We start from the raw sequence: 22,766 nt of genomic DNA, 5'->3' as shown, positions 1-22,766 counted from the left end.
TTTTGATCAAAATATATTGGCTAAGAGCCTCAGATTTTATCATTATAGTGACGGCTTAGTCCATATGTTATGTTTGCATCTATCACTATAGGGCATTATTTTCTGCCACTCTATAAATGTAGCCATGCACATCCGCAAATTTACCATCAAATCGTGCAGAATGTTTTGTATCTTTTTTTCGTATTTTTTTATACTGACATATTCTGCCTAAATGGAGGCCAAGGGGAGAGTGTTTAGGTTTTTTGTCGTGCTAATGTAACCCAATGGACATGTTTAGTATATACTGTATAGTGAAGTGAACACAGCCTTAGGCCTCATGCACACGACCGTTGTGTGTTTTGCGGTCCGCAAACCACGGATCAGCAAAACATGGATGGCGTCCGTGTGCGTTCCGCAATTTGCGGAAACGGCACTGACAGCCTTTTATATAACTGCCTATTCTTGACCCCAAAGCACGGACAAGAATAGGACAGGTTATATTTTTTTTTGCGGACCACGGAAGGGAGCAACGGATGCGTACAGCACACGGACTGCTGTCCGCATCTTTTGCGGCCCCATTGAAGTGAATGGGTCCGCATCCGAGTCGCCAAAATTGCGGCTCGGATGCGGATCAAAACTACGGCCGTGTGCATGAGGCCTTAAAGTAAAATTCAAGAACAGTTTAATTTACTTTTTTATTTAGCATTGGAGGGTTTAGTTGTGACATAAGGTCCTGCTAATATGAAATTCCAATTTACTACCGTATACCACCCATAAAACTTGAGAATGAGTAAAAAGAAGACTTTGACAAAACTTTATTTTGTATACTTTTACTTCTAACTGTAGAAATGAGTCTTGTCTAATTTATTATTTTCTATGCCTGTTTTAGGAGAAGAAAATGGTGTAAATCTACGCAAGTAAGAGAGCTGGTGTAGATTTAGACAAGATGGAAAAAAAATGGCGTCTAAATCACCGGTTTTCATAAATGTCCCCCAAAAATGTGTCAATAAAGGGTTAAAAAATGTGCAAGACTGCTCCCGTCTACTGACTAAATCGAAGGAGAGCATGAAAATGTGGTACAATCTCTGCCTATAACAATTCCCTCACTACAGTAGAAGGTAGATAGTGTTTCCTTCACCTGACCCAAAGGTGAAAGTTGTAGTCAACCAAGGAACACAATATAATCATTACCAAAAATGATAACAAACAGTTATTATTATCGCTTTTATTAGCTGTGAAATGAGTAAAAGCATCAATGCACAATTATTGGGATGATATCTGTAACTTTATATGTTGTTCTTGAATAGTTTATCAATTCTGAATTCCAGAAGTCAGCTGATTTGCACATTGTCCTTCTTATGGAAGAATCTGAACAGTGTCCTGTAAAAGAAAACCCATTGTGTAATGGTGGACTTTGTATGTACACAAACATAGAAGAGGATTCTTTACGGTAAGAGCAGTGAGACTATGAAACTCTCTGCCTGAGGAGGTGGTGATGGTGAGTACAATAAAGGAATTCAAGAGGGGCCTGGATGTATTTCTGGAGCGTAATAATATTACAGGCTATAGCTACTAGAGAGGGGTCGTTGATCCAGGGAGTTATTCTGATTGCCTGATTGGAGTCGGGAAGGAATTTTTTATTCCCCTAAAGCAGTGCTTCTCAAATAGTGGGGCGCGCCTCCCAGGGGGGGCGCCAGGCTCCGTAAAGGGGGGCTCGTTCAGGGCCGGCCTTTGGGGTGTGCGGCAGTGTAATATGCGGCAGGGAGATGAGCGCTTCCATTGTGGAAGCGCTCATCTCCCTTCCTCTGATCAGAGGCCGGCGCAGTACGGAGCGGGGGCCGGGGGAGGGACTGGGAGGAGGAGCTGGGGGCCGGCAATAGCGGTGGGGCGGTGCGGTCACTGTACTATAGCCCCGCCCCACGGCTCCCTCCGGTATACTAGTAATAGTACCGTATATCCTAATTTCTTCTGTATAATGCGCGTCCCTCAGTGATGTCACGTGCCTGCGCCGCCTGCTTTATGCCGGCATTATACAGAAGAAATTCGGATATACGGTACTATTAGGAGTGAGGGGGGCATGTTTAATAACTTTAAACGGCGGCGGCGGGCACACGGAATCTGGATGGCACAGTTAAGGGGTGGGGGTCTGTGGATGGCACTGTTATGGGCTGGGGGGGCACTGTGGATGGCACTGTTATAGGGTGGGGGGTCTGTGGATGGCACATAACAGTACCAGCCACAGATCCCCCTGTAACAGTGCCAGCCACAGATCCCCCCCATAAGTGTCCGTCATCCACAGATCCCCCCCATAAGTGTCCGTCATCCACAGATCCCCCCATAAGTGTCCGTCGTCCACAGATCCCCCCATAACAGTGTCCGTCATCCACAGATCCCCCCATAACAGTGTCCGTCATCCACAGATCCCCCCATAATAGTGTCCGTCATCCACAGATCCCCCCATAAGTGTCCGTCATCCACAGATCCCTCCATAAGTGTCCGTCATCCACAGATCCCTCCATAAGTGTCCGTCAACCACAGATCCCCCCATAAGTGTCCGTCATCCACAGATCCCCCCATAAGTGTCCGTCATCCACAGATCCCCCCCATAAGTGTCCGTCATCCACAGATCCCCCCATAACAGTGTCCGTCATCCACAGATCCCCCCATAACAGTGTCCGTCATCCACAGATCCCCCCATAACAGTGTCTGTCATCCACAGATCCCCCCATAACAGTGTCTGTCATCCACAGATCCCCCCATAACAGTGTCTGTCATCCACAGATCCCCCCATAACAGTGTCCGTCATCCACAGATCCCCCCATAACAGTGTCCGTCATCCACAGATCCCCCCATAACAGTGTCTGTCATCCACAGATCCCCCCATAACAGTGTCTGTCATCCACAGATCCCCCCATAACAGTGTCCGTCATCCACAGATCCCCCCATAACAGTGTCCGTCATCCACAGATCCCCCCATAACAGTGTCTGTCATCCACAGATCCCCCCATAACAGTGTCTGTCATCCACAGATCCCCCCATAACAGTGTCCGTCATCCACAGATCCCCCCATAACAGTGTCTGTCATCCACAGATCCCCCCATAACATTACTGGCAAAGGGGGGGCTGTTATTACTGGCAAAGGGGGGGTCTGTTATTACTGGCACAGAGGGGCTCTTATTACTGGGGGCAAATTATACTATTTACAGTCGCGCGGGGGGGTGCGAAATGTTTTCTTCTTCCTAGGGGGGGCATGATAGAAAATAATTGAGAAGCACTGCCCTAAAGTGAGGAAAATTGGTTTCTACCTCACAGTTTTTTTTTTCCTTCCTCTGGATCAACTTGCAGGATAACAGGCCGAACTGGATGTGTTTTTTCGGCATTATGTACTATGTTACCATTATATCTTGCTTTAGACATATACAGGAGAGGATGGGTAAAATAGCAGATAAACATTATTCACTGCTGCCATGTCACATTCAATAAACCCCACAGCCCTGTAAATTCCATGACACAGGCAGGTGATGGTGGTGGTACTTGTTCCTTCAAGAATGGAGGGGAGCAGCTTGGTTGAACCATGGGCTTCTCTTGAGAGGTTTCACTCACCACTTGTCTGTTATTTCAGCCAGACATTTATTGGTTAAGAATATCTTTTAGGTTAGTAACTTCTTTTTCCATCATTTGCTCTAAGATATTGTCTTGACTATGATTGATATGCAATCGCGGACACGGTCAGCAGAGTGTCCCTGTGCAAGAACCATAATATGGACTCCATCTCCAATATGTCTATCCAACAATCTACTAGTAATTAAAAGCTAATTAAGTCACTTAAGTGATTCTAATGAATGGAAGAAACATTCTATTTTGGGCCCCCTAACCTGCTATGCTCCTGTACAACTGCACAGGTTGCACATATGGTATGTCCACCTGTGTTGATATGTATAGTTGGAGCTCATGCACAAATGCTTGCACTCATCAGTGTGTAATACCGTGCATATTGGGTCCCAGATATTGGACTATATTTTTTCTAGAAGTTCTTTTAGGGTAGTACACAGGCTGATATATTGGCATTTGATAGATCATACACACAAATACACCTATACCAAGCAGATGTTTATCTTGAATACCTGAGCAAATAAGGACTTCAAGTAGCAGCACACTGCCATGCACAAAGACACATGCAAACACTGAAAACATGAATAAATGTAAACTACATTACTGCTATACTTACTATATGAGAATTAGAAGCTCTGTGCATATTTTTGATCAAGAATATGGGCCCATCTGCCAGCGACAAGGTAGCTTCTAAGATGGGATGGGATCTACACTAACTGTCTTGCCTCTCTTGGACTTTTGGCCTACAAAATTCAGGGCAATGTAGAATCCAGCTATATTATACTTTGACTAAAAGCACTAGACAGATGGGCAGTAGTGCACGATCTAATAGGAGAAGCCTCTTCTCCAACTGCACAATACAAAGAGACTCAGAGCAGCACCTCCAAACATTGTATAAGGGGAGTTCAAGTGCACGCTACTATGGCTGCAAAGCAAAAGCAAACCAGTACTACAAGTAGTAGAACACTGCTTTATGCACAAAGACACATGCTACCCGTAGTTCTTGTTCGCTTTTGCATTGCAGCCTTGGTAGCGTGCTCCTCAGCTCCCTTTTTATACATGGTTTGGAGGTGCTAGTTTAAATCTCTTTTGCATTCTGTGTGCCAGTGAACCACATAGGGAAAGTGGCAGGGACTGCAGGGTTTAACCTCTTGGGCACACATGACGTACCAGTACGTCATGATGTCCCGGTACTTAAGGTCACATGACGTGCTGGTATGTCGTGTGTAGTTCCGATCACCGCAGCGCGGCGGTGTCACTACCAGAGCTTTGAGACGTTCTCAAAGCTCTGTGTCTCCACCCCTGGGATGATGTCACTTAGGGTTGGAGGTTTTCTCACTGTTCTGTTTCTCCGCCCCTGTGATTAGGTCTTACTCCCAGCTGTCTCTCCTGCGTTTGATTTCTCTGCCTTTAAATCACCCCTCCTCCTATTGCAGGGCGTGGATTATATTTCTCTTTTCAGTTGTAGCTCTGCCTTGAGTATCTTCACTCCTTTAGCTACTAGTTCTCTGGACCTGTGTTCTGCTGCTGCAAGCACTCCGCATATTGCCAGCGGTCCTTGGATCCGTCTTCTCTGCGGCTGCAGCTCCATCAGCTAAGTGTGCAGACTTTGTTATGTACCTGGTGATTTCCTGACTGGATCCGAGGTGGCCCCGGTTCCCTCCATATTCTGTGCAGGGCATCGGTGGCCGTGCCCCTTCCACTATTGTAGGGGTTACAGGGCTCATCAGTCTAAGGTACGCGGGCATGCCTCGTTCCACCATTTGGATCCGGGCATGTGCTTTAGCAGCATAGGGAGAGTGTTGAGGGTCTGACAGGGGTCACCCTTTCTCTTCCCTAGTTTGGGGTCCGGTCAGTAGCTCTTTTTACTGTGTATACTCTTGTTACCCTTAAACAGCCGTGACAGGCGGGCGTTGATCGAAACTGGGTGCCTGCTGAAATCAATCAGCAGGCACACTGGAACAATGCGCGGGGGTGTCCTGTGACCAATTCAGACCTGTGGTTTGCGGTGTTTACAGGTCGTTCCGGCGGGGATCGGCGGTGCCATCGGGTCCCCGTGCTGCTGTAATCGTGACCCGATGGCATGGAAAGCAGAGCGATGCCTTCCTTAGGCATCGGCACTGCCTTCCGGTGAAGAACCTGTGAGATCCAGCCCCCTGGATCTCACAGGCAGGAAGCTGTATGAGTAATACACACTGTATCACTCATACAGCTAATGCATTCCAATACAGAAGTATTGGAATGCATTGTAAAGGGGATCAGACCCCCAAAGTCCCAAAGTAGGACAAAAGTGAAAAAAAGTTGAAAAAATAAAGTTTTCCCCCCCAAAAATTTAAAGTTTCAAGTAAAAAAAAGAAAACATAATTTCCCCCAAATAACATTGGTAAAAAATAGGGGAAAATATAAACATATCCCATGACCTAAAATAAAAAAATAAAAACTGTGCTAAATAAACCATTTTATTGTCACCTTGCACCACTAAAAGTACAACAGCAAGCGATCAAAAAGGCTTATGCCCATCAAAATAGTACCAATCTAACCGTCACCTCATCCCACAAAAAATGAGCCCCTAGCTACGACAATCGTCCAAAAGATAAAAAACTATGGCTCAGAATATGGAGACACTAAAAAAAATCATTTTTTTTGTTTTAAAAACACTGTTAGTGTAAAACTTAAGTAAATAAAAAGTTTTAAAAAAGTATACATATTGGGTATCGTCGCGTCCGTAATAACATGCTCTATAAAAATATTGCATGATCCAACCCCTCAGATGAACACCGTAAAAAAATAAAAACGGTGTAAAAAAAACAATTTTTTGTCACCTCACATCACAAAAAGTGTAATAGCAAGCGATCAAAAAGTCATACGCACCCCAAAATAGCCAATCAAACCATCATCTCATCCCAAAAAAAATTAGCCTCTACACAAGACAGTCGCCCAAAAAATAAATAAAACTATGGCTTTCAGAATGTGGAGACAATAAACAATCAAATAAAAAAAATATATGCTTTGTTATGTAAAACTGAAACAACCCTTTTTTGGAGTTTCTACTCTAGGGGTTCATCAGGGGGGCTTAAAATGGGACATGGTGTCTAAAAAAACAGTCAAGCAAACTCTGCCTTCCAAAAACCGTATGGCATTCCTTTCCTTCTGTGCCCTGCCGTGTGCCCGTACAAAATGTTATCTCTATTTTCCATTAATTCTTGTGGAACACCTAAAGGGTTAACACAGTTTGTAAAAATCTGTTTTGAATACCTTGAGGGGTGTAGTTCCTAAAATGGGGTAACTTTTTTGGAGTTTCTACTCTAGGGTGCATCAGGGGGGCTTCAAATGGGACATGGTGTCAAAAAAACAGTCCAGCAAAATCTGCCTTCCAAAAACCGTATGGCATTCCTTTCCTTCTGTGCCCTGCCGTGTGCCCGTACAGCAGTTTATGACCACATATGGGGTGTTCATCATCTGTTGGGTTGTAGTCTGGATGGAAAGTTTTACATTGATATGTGTTTACCAAAGGGCTGTTCAATATCATGTCATTATTTTGAGTTCTTTAGTTCCTTTCTGAAGTGAGTTGTGCGATGGGAGGCGGGTGCTCACTCAATTATACATTATCTAGACGATTTTTTATTTGTAGGCCTGTGGGACTCCGATACATGCACCCATTTGTTGCAGGTTTTTCAGAGTGTGATGTTGCGTTTTGGTGTTCCAGTGGCATAAGACAAGACTGAGGGGCCTTGCACCAGTTTGTCCTTTTTAGGTATTGAAATTGATATGGCCGAGATGATTTTTCGGTTTCCAAATGAATAGTTGGAACGTTTGTTGGCGCATGGTTTTAAAATGTCTTTCGCTGAATATTTGGTTTAGGGCTAAGCATGTTCCTGGTTGTCAGAATGTTGTAGCTTATGCCTTATCTAGTTTACAGATGACTAGTTTCCAAGAGTTACACCCCACAGCGCGGGCGGAAGAGGCAATCTGCCCAGAATGCTTGTAGGAGATTGTAGAGAACAAATCTTGATGTTACTCCATAATTCTGTAGTGCCGGAGACGTGCCGTAGCCATACCAGAGCATGAAAAGCAGGTGACCGTTTTCTGTTGGACATGTCTTCTTTTTAAGAGGTCACACTGGATTATTTGTCTCAACTACGCAAGTGTGGAGTTTCTGCCTCAGGAGCAGCAAAGAATCTGGCAAGTGTGGCATTTATATTGAAGCTGTGGGGTTACCAGGACATCGCAAAAGCATTTGTCATAAGACAAATACTTAAAGGTTGGTGTAAAGCGTTTTTTTTCTTGTGATGGGCGGCGGCCGGTTACATTTGCTTTATTGTGGCGTTTATTGCAGGTATTGGAGCAGATCTGTGCAGATGCTCAGGAAATGGCAGCTTTTTCATTAGCCTTTTTTGCCGCATTGCGCATTGGAGAGTTGGTTGCTCCTAGTTCAGTTAGGTCTGGTGGTTTGGCTGCAAAGGATGTACTAGTGACAGAACAGTGCCTCAGAGTGTGAGCCCGCCGCTCGAAGACAGACAGTCCTGGGCTTGGTGCGTGGTTGACTATTAAAGCTTTGGGGGGTAAACTTTGTCCGGTCCACCTAGTTAGTGCATTTGAGGCAGAGCGGGTTTTTAGCCCTCAATTTCTGGTTCATAAGTCTAGTAATTGTTTGACTCATTTCCAGCTTTTTGCAGTTCTCAGGTCCTATTTGGACTGTTTGGGTTTGGATGCTAAGCAATTTGGCACCCATTCATTTCGTATCGGGGCAGCAACGGAGGCTGCATGATTGGGTCTGGGCGAGCAAGAAATTATGAATCTCTGTAGGTGGAGGTCTCAGTGCTTTCGGTCATGTATTCTCCCAGATTTAGTCGTGGAGTGATGGTTAGATTGTAATGTTATGTTTTGTTTAATTTTGCAGATTTTCCTCAGATTTGGATCGTTGGGCATTCATATATATATATATATATATATATATATATATATATTGGGCGGCTCGGCATGCAGAACACCGGTCTCCAGGCCTGTTGCTGGGTTTTACGTCTGTTTCAGTCCATTGGCGTGGAATCCGGGGTTTATGGTGGGTACAGTTGTTGCCTGAAATTGTTCTGATTAGCAGTCGTTGCCATTCACCAGTTTTGTTACTTATACATGCCTGTGTTAATGATGTTGGGCAGTTGCGATCAGCTGAGCTTTTGTCTCTTATGAAAGCAAATTTGGGTCGCTTTATGTTGTTGTTTGAGAATTGTGTTTTGTTATGGTCAGAGATGGTTAGTAGAAAAGTATGGAGAGGTGCTCGCAGCATAGAAGCAGTGGAGAGGTCGCGGAGACTGCTGAATGTTGGTGTCACCGCCAGATTTCTGAAAAGCTCTGAAAGACGTTCTTCAGTACCTCTTGCTTGAGGTTCTTTTGTTTTGGTTTTGTTTTGTCATCTCATTTCCCTCTCTCAGCTGTCATCTAGTTGCACTGATTGCATCCCTTTATATCCCCTCCCATACTGCATCACTTTGCGGTTTATACAACTTCCTGGATTATGCACACTGCTAGATGCTACAACTGCTGGTGCCTCAGATAAGTCTGTTCCTTTATTTGTGTTTTCCTGTTGGCTTAATACTTGGTGACCCTGACTCCCTCCGCAATAGGTGTAGAGAGCCGGTGGTCGTGTCCCATCACTATTATAGGGTTTTCAGGTGTCACACAGTCTAGGTACGAGGGCATGCCATTATCTATCATAAAGATATTTGCATGGGCTGAGCAGTCAGGGAGAGCTCTAGGGCTTTTATAGGGCTCACCCTTATGTTCCTTAGTTTGGAATCGAGTCAGTTGGATCGTTATTTGTATCTTCTAGTTTTCTGCAACACCATCCGTGACAGTTAGAGTGGTGAATTTTGTCCACTCTTTGGGTGGTGTTTCTCTGAGGCATAGATTATTGGAAGGGGATAATGCGAATTTGTTGCTATTGGATGGCATGCACTTGAATCCCATCGACTTAGACATTTTCATTTCGGATTTACAGGATGGTGTGGAGGCTGCAATTCGGCTTTTGGGTGGGGGGGGGGGGGTCTTTGAGCGTCAGACTGTCATTCTCCTCCATGGTGGGGGAGTTTGCCCTGAAGGCATTCGATGGATGTACAGTTAGGTCCATACATATTTGCACACTGACACAAATTTTGTTTTAATTGCCTGTTTACTAAAACATATTCAAGTTATAGAGTTGAGGGTTTCCACATTAAAATTGGATGAAGGGTTTAGGAGTTTCACCCTGTGGCACCCTGTTTGTAAAGGGACCAAAAGTAATAGGAAAATTAACTCAAAGGCTGTTTCATGGGCAGGTGTGGGCAATTCCTTCATTATTTCATTCTTAATTAAGCATATAAAAGGCCTGGGGTTGATTTGAGGTGTGGTACTTGCATTTTGAAGATTTTGCTGAGAAGTAAACATGCGGTCAAAAGTGCTCTCCATGCAGGTGAAACAAGCCATCCTTCATCTGCGAAAACAGAAAAAACCCATCCGAGAAAGTGCTACACTATTTGAAGTGGCAAAATCTACAGTTTGGTACATCCTGAGAAAGAAAGAAAGCACTGGTGACCTCAACAATGCAAAAAGACCTGGACACCCACGGAAGACAACAGTGCTGCATGATCGCAGAATAATTACCATGGTGAAGAGAAACTCCTTCACAATAACCAAGTGAACAACACTTTCAGTATATAGGCATATCAATATCCAAATCTACCATACAGAGAAGACTGCATGAAAGTAAATACAGAGGGTTTACTGCACGGTGCAAGCCACTCATAAGCCTCAAAAATAAGAAGGCTAGATTTGACATCTTCAAAAACCAGCACACTTCTGGAAGAACATTCTTTGGACAGATAAAACCAAGATTAACCTCTACCAGAATGATGGAAAGAAAAAAGTATGGCGAAGGCATGGTACAGCTCATGATCCAAAGCATACCACATCCTCTGTAAAATACGGCGAAGGCAGTGTGATGGCTTGGGCAAGCATGATCCTAGTGTTTATTGATGATGTGACACAGGACAGAAGCAGCCGGATGAATTCTGGGGTTTTAAGAGACATACTGTCTGCTCAAATCGAGCCAAATGCAACCAAACCGATTGGTCGGCGTTTCACAATACAGATGGATTATGACCCAAAACATAAAGCCAAAGCAACCCAGAAGTTTATTAAAGCAAAGAAGAGGAATATTCTTGAATGACCAAGTCAGTCACCTGATCTGAACCCAATTGAGTATGCATTTCACTTGTTGAAGACTAAACTTCAGACAGAAAGACCCACAAACAGCAACTGAAAACCGCTGCAGTAAAGGCCTGGCCAAGCATTAAAAATTAGGAAACACAGCGTGATGTCCATGAGTTTAAGACTTCAGGCAGTCATTGCCAACAAATGGTTTTCAACCAAGTATTAGAAATTAACATTTTATTTACAATTATTTAATTTGTCCAATTACTTTTGAACCCCTGAAATGAAGGGATTAAGTTTAAAAAATGCTTCAGTTCCTCACATTTTTATGCAATCATTTTGTTCAACCCACTGAATTAAAGCTGAAAGTCTGAACTTAAACAGCATCTAAATTGTTTAGTTCAAAATCCATTGTGGTAATGTACAAAACAAAAATTTGAAAAATGTTGTCTCTGTCCAAATATATTTGGACCTAACTATACATGCTCGATGTAATACAGCATCATGGGGAGCATACAGAAAAGCAACATCGAAATAAGGAAGAGTGACAAGGCTATCTTGTTGAAAATGTTGTTTAATAAAGCTGTGGCCACCCCATTTTCTCCATCAAATGGTGTTCTTTTTTGTGGAAGAGCAGATGCTGTAGTGGTAATGCGGCCGGTCCACGTAGTCCTTGAATAATTGGTTGTGTAATATGTTTAAAACCAGCTATTTCCTGACTGCAGAAAGCATGCATAGTGATGTAGGACACTGTGCCTTGCATCAACACGCATAGTGAGTCTGCTGTGGTAGTGAAATAATACTGTCAGTCAGTATGACATGCAGATGACAGGCGTCGCTCTTAGAATCACTGCACACTTCACTTCTTTGGGCAGTTACGGGGCCAAAACCGACCAAATAACTCAAGTATGAACTCAGCCTTACAGGTCAATGTTAGCGTCAGGTATAAAGAACCGTCCAGAGGTCCAAGATCCTACTACAGAGTGAAAGAGCGCACTTCTTTTACACCATCGCCATCTGATTCCATATAGAACCTGTTCTATTAAACGCGTATACAAGTAAAGCCCCACGAATAGGTTGTTAGCAGTAAGTTTGTGTTGATGTCACTGATTATTTTGCCCTTCCTCTTATACGTCAGAACAATAACCCCCAAAAAACAGATCTGCCTGTTGAGCATCCACATTCACTTGGTCAGCATTTGGTCAGTAATCCATAAATATTGCTATTGGCAAAAAAAAACAGGATTGGATCCAATACGGAGATGACACGTGAATGGAATATTTGCATGTCTTCTGTGCTTTGTACCCACTCCTGCTTTTGGCTACCAAATCTGAAGCCAATTCTGATGGGACCATACAGGCCTTACAGCTGCTACACAGACAGGATCTGTTGTGTGTCAAATTTTTCCTTCCTTCTGACAGATCATAAGAAGGATCAAATAAATGATGTGTGCAGGGCTGGTACTGCCTTTTTGGCAAAGAAATCATGGCTTGGGACACCACTTGTAAAGGGAGGGACTGCAGTACCAGCAACTTGGCCAGGAGCACGTTCAGCTTCTGCACCGTTGGATAAGTGCACGTAAACTGTTGTGTCTTGGCAATCGCTTTGGTGATCGATTGCTGACTAGTGATGATTGAGCATGCTCTGCACATGGCGGTATTCAGCTGAATACCGCATGTGCTTGACTGCAGTGGCGTAGCAGGGGGGCATTGCCTCGGGTGCCAGACTGCAGGGGGCGGGCCACCGGCGCAAAATGTGAACTGACTTTTAATTCTGCTCTGCTGCACTGCGCAGAGTGAGGAGCAGTTTCAGCAGAAGGAGCGTGCGCACCCTTATGAATAACCAGGGCGCACACTGCAGTGCTGGTACTCCAGTCCTGTCCTGCCGAGTCGCTGATAGGCTCTGCCCTCCTTCCAAGCGGGAAAGACACTGCGGAGCAAGAAGAAGAAGATGGCTGCCGCTTCAGGACTCAAGTATGCAGCCTGAGTGTGACAGTGACTAACACAGTGCAACTGAGCTCAGGAACAATTTCATTAAAGTAAAGTAAACAGTGCCTGCTGCACAGCTCAGACCAATTAGGGAATGGAGTGAACTGCTAGCTAGTACTGCTCAGAGAAGTATCTCTTCAGTTAAGACCCGGGCTTGCTGCCCAGAGGGGTAACTTTTGTGGGTAAAATGGGTGTCTTTGCCAATTGCGTTATTCAATGTTTTTAGCCCTCCTAAAAAAAAATTGCAAAAAAATTATGTCCCCCCCAAAATAATAAAAAAGCTCCCCAGTGACCCCACAAAAAACAGCACTCACACAGGTCACAGAGCGGGTCATCATACTATTAATACAGAGAAGGCCATTATACTTATAATACAGAGGGGGACATAATAATAACAATTGAGAGGGGGGTATTACATTGGATGTAAAAAGTATACACACCCCTGTTAAAATGTCAGGTTTCTGTGCTGTAAAAAAACGAGACAAATATAAATAATTTCAGAACTTTTTACACTTTTAATGTGACCTATAAACTGTACCACTCAATTGAAAAACAAACTGAAATATTTTAGGTGGAGGGAAGAAACAAAAAAAATAATAAAAATAATGTGGTTGCATAAGTGTGCACACCCTCTTATAACTGGGGATGTAGCTGTGTTTAGAATTAAGCAATCACATTCAAAATCATGGTAAATAGGAGTCAGCATACACCTGCCATCATTTAAAGTGCCTCTGATTAACCCCAAATAAAGTTCAGCTGTTGGTTGGTCTTTCCTGAAATTTTCTTAGTCGAATCCCACAGCAAAAGCCATGGTCCACAGAGAGCTTCCAAAGCATCAGAGAGATCTCATTGTTAAAAGGCATCAGTCAGGAGAAGGGTACAAAAGAATTTCCAAGGCATTAGATATACCATGGAACACAGTGAAGACAGTCATCATCAAGAGAAGAAAATATGGCACAACAGTGACATTACCAAGAACTGGATATCCCTCCAAAATGTATGAAAAGACGAGAAGAAAACTGGTCTGGGAGGCTACCAAGAGGCCTACAGCAACATTAATGGAGCTGCAGGAATATCTGGCAAGTACTGGCTGTATTGTACATGTTACAACAATCTTCCATATTCTTCATATGTCTGGGCTATGGGGTAGAGTGGCAAGATGAAAGTCTTTTGTTACGAAGAAAAACATCCAAGCAAGGCTACATTTTGCAAAAACACATCTGAAATCTCCCAAAAGCATGTGGGAAAAGGTGTTACGGTCTGATGAAACCAAGGTGGAACTTTTTGGCCATAATTCCAAAAGATATGTTTGGCCTAAAAACAACACTGCACATCACCAAAAGAACACCATACCAGCATGGTATGAAGCATGGTGGTGGCAGCATCATACTTTGGGGCTGTTTTTCTTCAGCTGGAACTGGGGCCTTAGTTAAAGAGGACCTTTCACCAGAATAAAACTTCTAAACTGACTATACAGGCATGTAGAGCGGCGCCCAGGGATCCCCCTGCACTTACTGTTATACCTGGGCGCCGCTCCGTTCTCCCGTTATTGCCTCCGGTATCTTCATAGTTAGGCTCCACCCAGGGGAACCTGCCGGCGCCTCCTTCTCCCATGCTGCAGCGCTGGCCAATCACAGCGCTCAGCTCATAGCCTGAGAGGCTTTTTTCTCTCTCAGGCTATGAGCTGAGCGCTGTGATTGGCCAGCGATACAGCATGGGAGAATGAGCCGACGGCAGGTTCCCCTGGGTGGAGCCTAACTATGAAGATACCGGAGGCAATAACGGGAGAACGGAGCGGCACCCAGGTATAACAGTAAGTGCAGGGGGGTCCCTGGGCGCCGCTCTACATGCCTGTATAGTTAGTTTAGATGTTTTATTCTGGTGAAAGGTCCTCTTTAAGCTAGAGGGAATTATGAACAGTTCCAAATACCAGTCAATATTGGCACAAAACCTTCAGCTGAACATGAAGAGGAACTTCATCTTTCAGCATGACAACGACCCAAACAACAAAGGATTGGCTTCACCAGAAGAAGATTAAAGTTTTGGAATGGCCCAGCCAGAGCCCAGACCTGAATCTGATTGAAAATCTGTGGGGGGATCTGAAGAGGGCTGTGCACAGGAGATGCCCTTGCAATCTGACAGATTTTGAGTGTTTTTGCAAAGAAGAGTGGGCAAATCTTGCTGTAATAAAATGAAAAGGTGCTTCAACAAAGTATTAGTTTAAGGGTGTGCACACTTATGCAACCATATTTAATTTTTATATTTTTTCTTCCATCTACCTAAAAATAATTCAGTTTGTTTTTCAATTGAGTTGTACAGTACAGTTTATAGGTCACATTAAAGGTGGAAAAAGTTCTGAAATTATTTATCTTTGTCTCATTTTTTTACATCATAGAAACCTGACATTTTAAAAGGAGTGTGTAGACTTTTTATATCCACTGTTTATATAATAATAATAATAATCATACAAAGGGGACACTGCAACGGGTCTTTATAAATACTTGGACCACTGTAGGAGGCATTATAACTACTGCATACACTATAGGGGACTTTATTACTACTGTGGGCTCTATAGGGGTACCTTATAGAGGGGCCTTGTTACTGCTCGGGACACTATAGGTTATATTTATTAATAATTGTGCTGAGAAGCCATGTTTTATTATGCTGAAAAACAGTCGTCATAGCAAAAGCATAGCATTTAGGATGTGGGGTCCAGATTCAGGCCTCATGCACACGACCCTTGTGTGCATCCGCGTCCGTGCCGTCATTTTTCACAGTTTAGCAGAGGTCCCATTCATTTCTATGGAGCTGTGAAAAAAAACTCATAGTCCTGATAGTTTTTTTTCTCAGCGTCCGTGATCCGTGATTCCAGCCCGTCAAAAAAATATAACCTGTCCTATTCTTGTTAGTGGAAAACGGAGGACGGACCCATTCAAGTCAATGGGTCCGTAAGAAAAAAACGTCTGCACAACAGGTATGCCATACGTGTCCGTGTCTGTTTTTTTCCTACAAGACCTTGGTGCAATAAAATAACACTTTTTATTAACCTTCCTTTTTTTTCTCCTGTCAGACAAAAAAAAGGAAGACCCAAGGAAACACAACTGAAGCAAAATCGGACACGGACCACTGAAGCCAAATCACTGACCACACTGTTGTGTGCATCAGGCCTCACTCTCACATGTTGTATACTTTGTATAGTCTTATTTTCTGTTTCCCCATTTCTGGATCAGCACTCCTCCCCATTCGGCCCAGGTGTTATTAATCGGCAGGAGTCTGCTGAGGGTCTATACATTCCTACCACCTCTCAGTTGGAGTTTGTGAACAGGTTAGCTTTTTGCACCTGTTCACATGATGCGGTGCTGAGTGGTGGCTGTTGCTGCTCTTGTGCTGTGCTGGTGGAGTGATGGGACCCAGGGCCAAGGTGGCTTTGCTGCACAGTGAGGGTGCTGTGTTGCTACTGGGTCCCATCGCCTGCTGGGGTGGTGCGGGGGTGCCGGTGGTCGCTGCGCAGTGCCGCGCTAAAGTTAGAGTAGGTCCCCACTTGAAGAGGCAACCTTGTTGCGGTAAGTGGGCCTATGCTCTTTGATCAAACTGTATACCAATGCCTCCTTTTAGTGCATAGCATAGGGTTATATTTATTAATAATTGTGCTGAGAAGCCATGTTTAATTATGCTGAAAAACAGTCAGCATATCAAAAGCATAGCATTGAGGATGTGCGGTCCAGATTCACTCTCACATGTTGTATAGAGTCCATAGTTCCTTGGGCAACCGAGGAGGGGAGACAAGGGGAACACACAGCAATTACAACAGAGGCAGGGCAACACTCTCCAAAGCCTGTGGCAGTTTCATGACACCCCGTCAGTACCCTCACGCTGATGCGCGGCCTACTGTCACAAGGAGGGAAAAATTTTGGAGGATGGTGAAGGAGTACATAGCAGACATTGTCAGCGTCCTCAATGATCCCTCAGTGTCTTACGTTGCAGACGCAGCATGTTGCAGTGCGACACCATAGACTGCCATTATAAAAATTGTCGCGCGGCATTAGTACAGCAAAATGTTGCGCGATAATTGTCGTTGTGTAGATGTAGCCTAAGAATCATTGTATGGACCCACATAGTAAAATTATGTTATTTTTACCACACAGTGAACTCCGTAAAAAAAAATCCACAAAATAATGTAAAAATTTCAGTTTTTTTTCTTCCCCCCTAAAAAAAAAAATAAGCCATTTAATACACTATATCTACACCTCAAAATGGTTCCTAAAAAAACACAACTAATCCTGCAAAATGAAAAAACTATTTAGAAGAAAAAATTAATGACTGCTAGAACACAAAGGAGGAGGGGTTAAACATGCAATAGTGTCCCCTGCATTTACTGCAAACACACATTAAAAAGTTACATTATTGGGAGGGTTTTTCCAATTTTAACGTGACTGTTAGGCGGTTAAACCATTAATATTATCCTTCAAATTGTCTCTTACTGCTTACCGTAGTTAAGTAAATATGCATATGTCTACGCATTAATTCATATACCTTATTTTTTATGTTTTTTGTGGGTGCATTACCCCTATTTTGGAGACCATGGGGGTCATTTACTAACTAAAAATACCCCTATATTAGGCGTATTTCTGGTGCAGATTGTGACTTTCCCCCTCTCACGGCAGGCCTAAAAAAGTGGGTGTGGGCTGGAAAAGGTACGGGTTACCTGGTTTAGGCGTTGAAAAGGGTCTAAATGTAAGACAGCAAGGAAGCTGGCTTACATTTAGACTGGCTCTGGATGCGCCGAATTTATGTAGAGGCCGGCGCCTCTACATAGCTTTGGTGGATCCACCGCCAGAACAGGGTACATTAACCCCTTAAGGATCGGGCTCATTTTCAACTTAAGGACCAGGCCATTTTTTGCAAATCTGACCAGTGTCACTTTAAGTGCTGATAACTTTAAAACGCTTTTACTTATACAGGCCATTCTGAGATTGTTTTTTCGTCACATATTGTACTTCATGACACTGGTAAAATAAAGTAAAAAAAAATATTTTTTTTGCATAATAAAATACCTAATTTACCAAAAATTTGGAAATATTTGCAAATTTCAAAGTTTCAGTTTCTCTACTTCTGTAATACATAGTAATACCCCCAAAAATTGTGATGACTTAACATTCCCCATATGTCTACTTCATGTTTGAATTATTTTGGGAATGATATTTTATTTTTTGGGGATGTTACAAGGCTTAGAAGTTTAGAAGCAAATCTTGAAATTTTTCAGAAATTTACAAAAAACCAATTTTTAGGGACCACTACAGCTCTGAAGTCACTTTGCAAGGCTTACATAATAGAAACCGCCCAAAAATGACCCCATTCTATAAACTACACCCCTCAAGGTATTCAAAACTGATTTTACAAACTCCGTTAACCCTTTAGGTGTTGCACAAGAGTTATTGGCAAATGGGGATGAAATTTGAGAATTTCATTTTTTTGCCTAATTTTCCATTTTAACCCATTTTTTCCACTAACAAAGCAAGGGTTAACAGCCAAACAAGACTGTATCTTTATTGCCCTGACTCTGCCGTTTACAGAAACACCCCATATGTGGCCGTAAACTACTGTACGGCCACACAGCGGGGCGTAGAGTGAAAGGTGCGCCATATGGTTTTTGGAAGCCAGATTTTGCTGGACAGTTTTTTTGACACCATGTCCCATTTGAAGCCCCCTGATGCACCCCTAGAGTAGAAACTCCATAAAAGTGACCCCATCTAAGAAACTACACCCCTCAAGGTATTCAAAACTGATGTTACAAACTTTGTTAACCCTTTAGGTGTTGCACAAGATTTAATGGAAAATAGAGATACAATTTCAAAATTTCACTTTTTTGGCAGATTTTCCATTTTAATATTTTTTTTCCAGTTACAAAGCAAGGGTTAACAGCCAAACAAAACTCATTATTTATGGCCCTGATTCTGCAGTTTACAGAAACACCTCATATGTGGTCGTAAACTGCTGTACGGGCACACGGCAGGGTGCAGAAGGAAAGGAATGCCACATGGTTTTTGGAAGGCAGATTTTGCTGGACTGGTTTTTTGACACCATGTCCCATTTGAAGCCCCCCTGATGCACCCCTAGAGTAGAAACTCCATAAAAGTGACCCCATCTAAGAAACTACACCCCTCAAGGTATTCAAAACTGATGTTACAAACTTTGTTTACCCTTTAGGTGTTGCACAAGATTTAATGGAAAATAGAGATACAATTTCAAAATTTTACTTTTTTGGCAGATTTTCCATTTTAATATTTTTTTTCCAGTTACAAAGCAAGGGTTAACAGCCAAACAAAACTCATTATTTATGGCCCTGATTCTGTAGTTTACAGAAACACCTCATATGTGGTCGTAAACTGCTGTACGGGCACACGGCAGGGTGCAGAAGGAAAGGAATGCCACATGGTTTTTGGAAGGCAGATTTTGCTGGACTGGTTTTTTGACACCATGTCCCATTTGAAGCCCCCCTGATGCACCCCTAGAGTAGAAACTCCATAAAAGTGACCCCATCTAAGAAACTACACCCCTCAAGGTATTCAAAACTGATGTTACAAACTTTGTTTACCCTTTAGGTGTTGCACAAGATTTAATGGAAAATAGAGATACAATTTCAAAATTTCACTTTTTTGGCAGATTTTCCATTTTAATATTTTTTTTCCAGTTACAAAGCAAGGGTTAACAGCCAAACAAAACTCATTATTTATGGCCCTGATTCTGTAGTTTACAGAAACACCTCATATGTGGTCGTAAACTGCTGTACGGGCACACGGCAGGGTGCAGAAGGAAAGGAATGCCACATGGTTTTTGGAAGGCAGATTTTGCTGGACTGGTTTTTTGACACCATGTCCCATTTGAAGCCCCCCTGATGCACCCCTAGAGTAGAAACTCCATAAAAGTGACCCCATCTAAGAAACTACACCCCTCAAGGTATTCAAAACTGATTTTACAAACTTTGTTAACCCTTTAGGTGTTGCACAAGATTTAATGGAAAATAGAGATACAATTTCAAAATTTCACTTTTTTGGCAGATTTTCCATTTTAATATTTTTTTTTCCAGTTACAAAGCAAGGGTTAACAGCCAAACAAAACTCATTATTTATGGCCCTGATTCTGTAGTTTACAGAAACACCTCATATGTGGTTGTAGACCGCTGTACGGGCAAACGGCAGGGCGCAGAAGGAAAGGAATGCCACATGGTTTTTGGAAGGCAGATTTTGCTGGACTGGTTTTTTGACACCATGTCCCATTTGAAGCCCCCCTGATGCACCCCTAGAGTAGAAACTCCAAAAAAGTGACCCCATTTTAGAAAGTACGGGATAGGATGGCAGTATTGTTGGTACTAGTTCAGGGTAGATATGATTTTTGGTTGCTCTATATTACACTTTTTGTGCGGCAAGGTAACAAGAAATAGCTTTTTTGGCACGTTTCTTTTTTTTGTTATTTACAACATTCATCTGACAGGTTAGATCACGTGGTAATTTTATAGAGCAGGTTGTCACGGACGCAGCGATACCTAATATGTATACAATTATTTTTTTTTTATGTAAGTTTTATACAATAACTTCATTTTTAAAACCAAAAAATTGTTTAGTGTCTCCATAGTCTGAGAGCCATAGTTTTTTCAGTTTTTGGGCCATTATCTTGAGTAGGGTCTAATTTTTTGCGGGATGAGATGACAGTTTGATTGGCACTATTTTGGGGTGCATATGACTTTTTGATCGCTTGCTATTACACTTTTTGTGACGTAAGATTGCAAAAAATAGCTTTTTTTACACCGTTTTTTTTTTTTTTTTTTTACGGTGGTCATCTGAGGGGTTAGGTCATGTGATATTTATATAGAGCCGGTCGATACGGACGCGGCAATACCTAATATGTATACTTTATTTTTATTTATGTAGGTTTTACACAATGATTTTATTTTTGAAACAAAAAAAATGATGTTTTAGTGTTTCCATAGTCTAAGAGCCATAGTTTTTTCAGTTTTTGGGCGATTATCTTGAGTAGGGTCTCATTTTTTGCGGGATGAGATGACGGTTTGATTGGTACTATTTTGGCGTACATGCGACTTTTTTGATCACTTTTATTACCTTTTTTGGGAAGTAAGGTGGGCAAAATTTCAATTTTCTCATAGTTTTTATTTTTTTATTTTTATGGCGTTCACTGTGCGGGGAAAGTAACATGGCCGTTTTATAGATCAGGTCGTTACGGACGCGGCGATACCTAATATGTGTAGTTTATTTTATTTTTTTAATTTTTATTCAGTGATAAATGTTTTTTTTTTTTCTCTTAACTTTTTTCACTTATTCTTTTTATTTTTTGACCCAGACCCACTTGGTTCTTGAAGATCCAGTGGGTCTGATGTCTGTATAATACAGTACAGAACCTATATAGGGTTCTGCACTGTATTTTACTTACACTGAACAGATCTATGCTTTCAGCACAGATCTGTTCAGCACCATGGACAGCAGGACGCCTGAGCAGGCGTCCTGTTGCCATGGGAACCTTCCCCGTCTGCTCAGTTATGGTCAGAACTTCGCAGACGGGGAAGGGTGAGGACGGGGCTTCGGGGGGCTCTCTGGGGGCTCTCTCCCTCTCCCATCGGGGGGCTGCAAAGGCACAGCAGCCCCCCGATCGGAGAGGGAGGGAGCTCCTTGCGCTGTTAACCTTTTCCATACAGCGGTCCATACGGACCGCTGTATGGAAAGGGTTAAACGGCTGACATCGCATCAACGATGTCAGCCGTTTATACCAGGGTGCCAGCAATGTGCTGGCACCCTGGTATAACCCACTGTACACCAACGATTATGCAATGGGAGGCGGGCGGGGGATCGCGATCCCGCCTGCCGCACCGCCCGCCTCCCGCAACGCCCCCACTGCCTGCGACACCCCCCCCTGCACCTCCCGCCGCCATCAAATCATACAGGGGTGCAGGGGGGGGTGCGCAATATTGATTTTAGGCACTCAGAAGTTTCTGATCCCCGCGGTCAGGGACCGCGGGGATCAGAAACTGCAAAAAGCGCAGCAAACCGCAGGTCTGAATTGACCTGCGGTTTGCTGTGATCGCCGACACGGGGGGGTCAAATGACCCCCCCCTGCGTTGTTACGGGATGCCGGCTGAATGATTTCAGCCGGCGTCCCGTTCCGATTAACCCCTGCGGCGCCGGAATGCAGATTTTAAGTCAGGACGTACCGGTACGTCCTCGGTCCTTAAGGACTCTGGAAATAGGGCGTACCGGTACGTCCTCGGTCCTTAAGGGGTTAAGACTGGCGTCTAAAAAGCCGGTCTTACTTAATGATCCCCCCATATGTTTACTGTTTGGGAGTATGGCTGTGATTGATGATTACTAAGCTGGTAAAGGCACCGATCATTATTTTTGCTCAAATACTTTTTATAAATTTTCACCAAAGAACATATGAAATGACATTCTTACCGTTTTAAAGCTTATCTTGGATCCAAGAATCCAGAAGGGTATGGGAAAAGTTAAATGTAAATCTGTGGAAAAGACCATTATACATTTAAATGCTTGGATTGTAAAAAGGTAAATATATAAAGAAGGATGTATGTATGTATGTGTATATGTTCTGCAATCACTCAAAAACGCAACCATCAATTTCAACTAAACTCTGTATACACATCCCTTGCTGCCTGGAAAGAAATCTTGTGCGGGTCTCAGCTCTCTAGAACGTACAGTTCCCAAAAATGACCTGCATTAGCCAATACAAGCCTGCAAGTCTTTCTCTTCATATCCCAACTGCCATACACACGGTCACTTGTCCCTTATCAGCCAATAGAAGCTTGCAGGCACTTAGTCTCCACATACACACAGCTTTACTCCAGGTTTCCATAACAACCCAGCCATTTTTATTCACTGCAGTAGGTCAGCTGTAGGCTAGGGCTGACACATAGGGTACAACTACACTGCTACATGCATCTATCTTGGATGGATTTTTTGCGATTGTCGCAGTGCAACA

General features: G+C 43.1%; 1 long non-coding RNA gene across 1 annotated transcript in view; it reads right to left on the bottom strand.

Annotated features, from left to right (window-relative positions):
- Positions 1-1,259: 1,259 nt before the first annotated feature.
- The window catches only part of LOC122941743, a 29,854-nt gene continuing 8,347 nt past the window's right edge, over positions 1,260-22,766 (bottom strand). The window contains exons 3-4 of the long non-coding RNA XR_006390512.1: positions 22,226-22,287; positions 1,260-1,359 (exon numbers count right to left, since the gene is read on the bottom strand). This is a non-coding gene — a long non-coding RNA (uncharacterized LOC122941743). The remainder of the gene's footprint in view (positions 1,360-22,225; positions 22,288-22,766) is intronic.

The sequence above is a fragment of the Bufo gargarizans genome, chromosome 6, assembly GCF_014858855.1.
Source record: "Bufo gargarizans isolate SCDJY-AF-19 chromosome 6, ASM1485885v1, whole genome shotgun sequence".
In the NCBI taxonomy this organism is placed as follows: Eukaryota; Metazoa; Chordata; class Amphibia; order Anura; family Bufonidae; genus Bufo; species Bufo gargarizans.
Note: the sequence above shows the minus strand (reverse complement) of the source record. Positions and strands in the feature narration are given on the sequence as shown.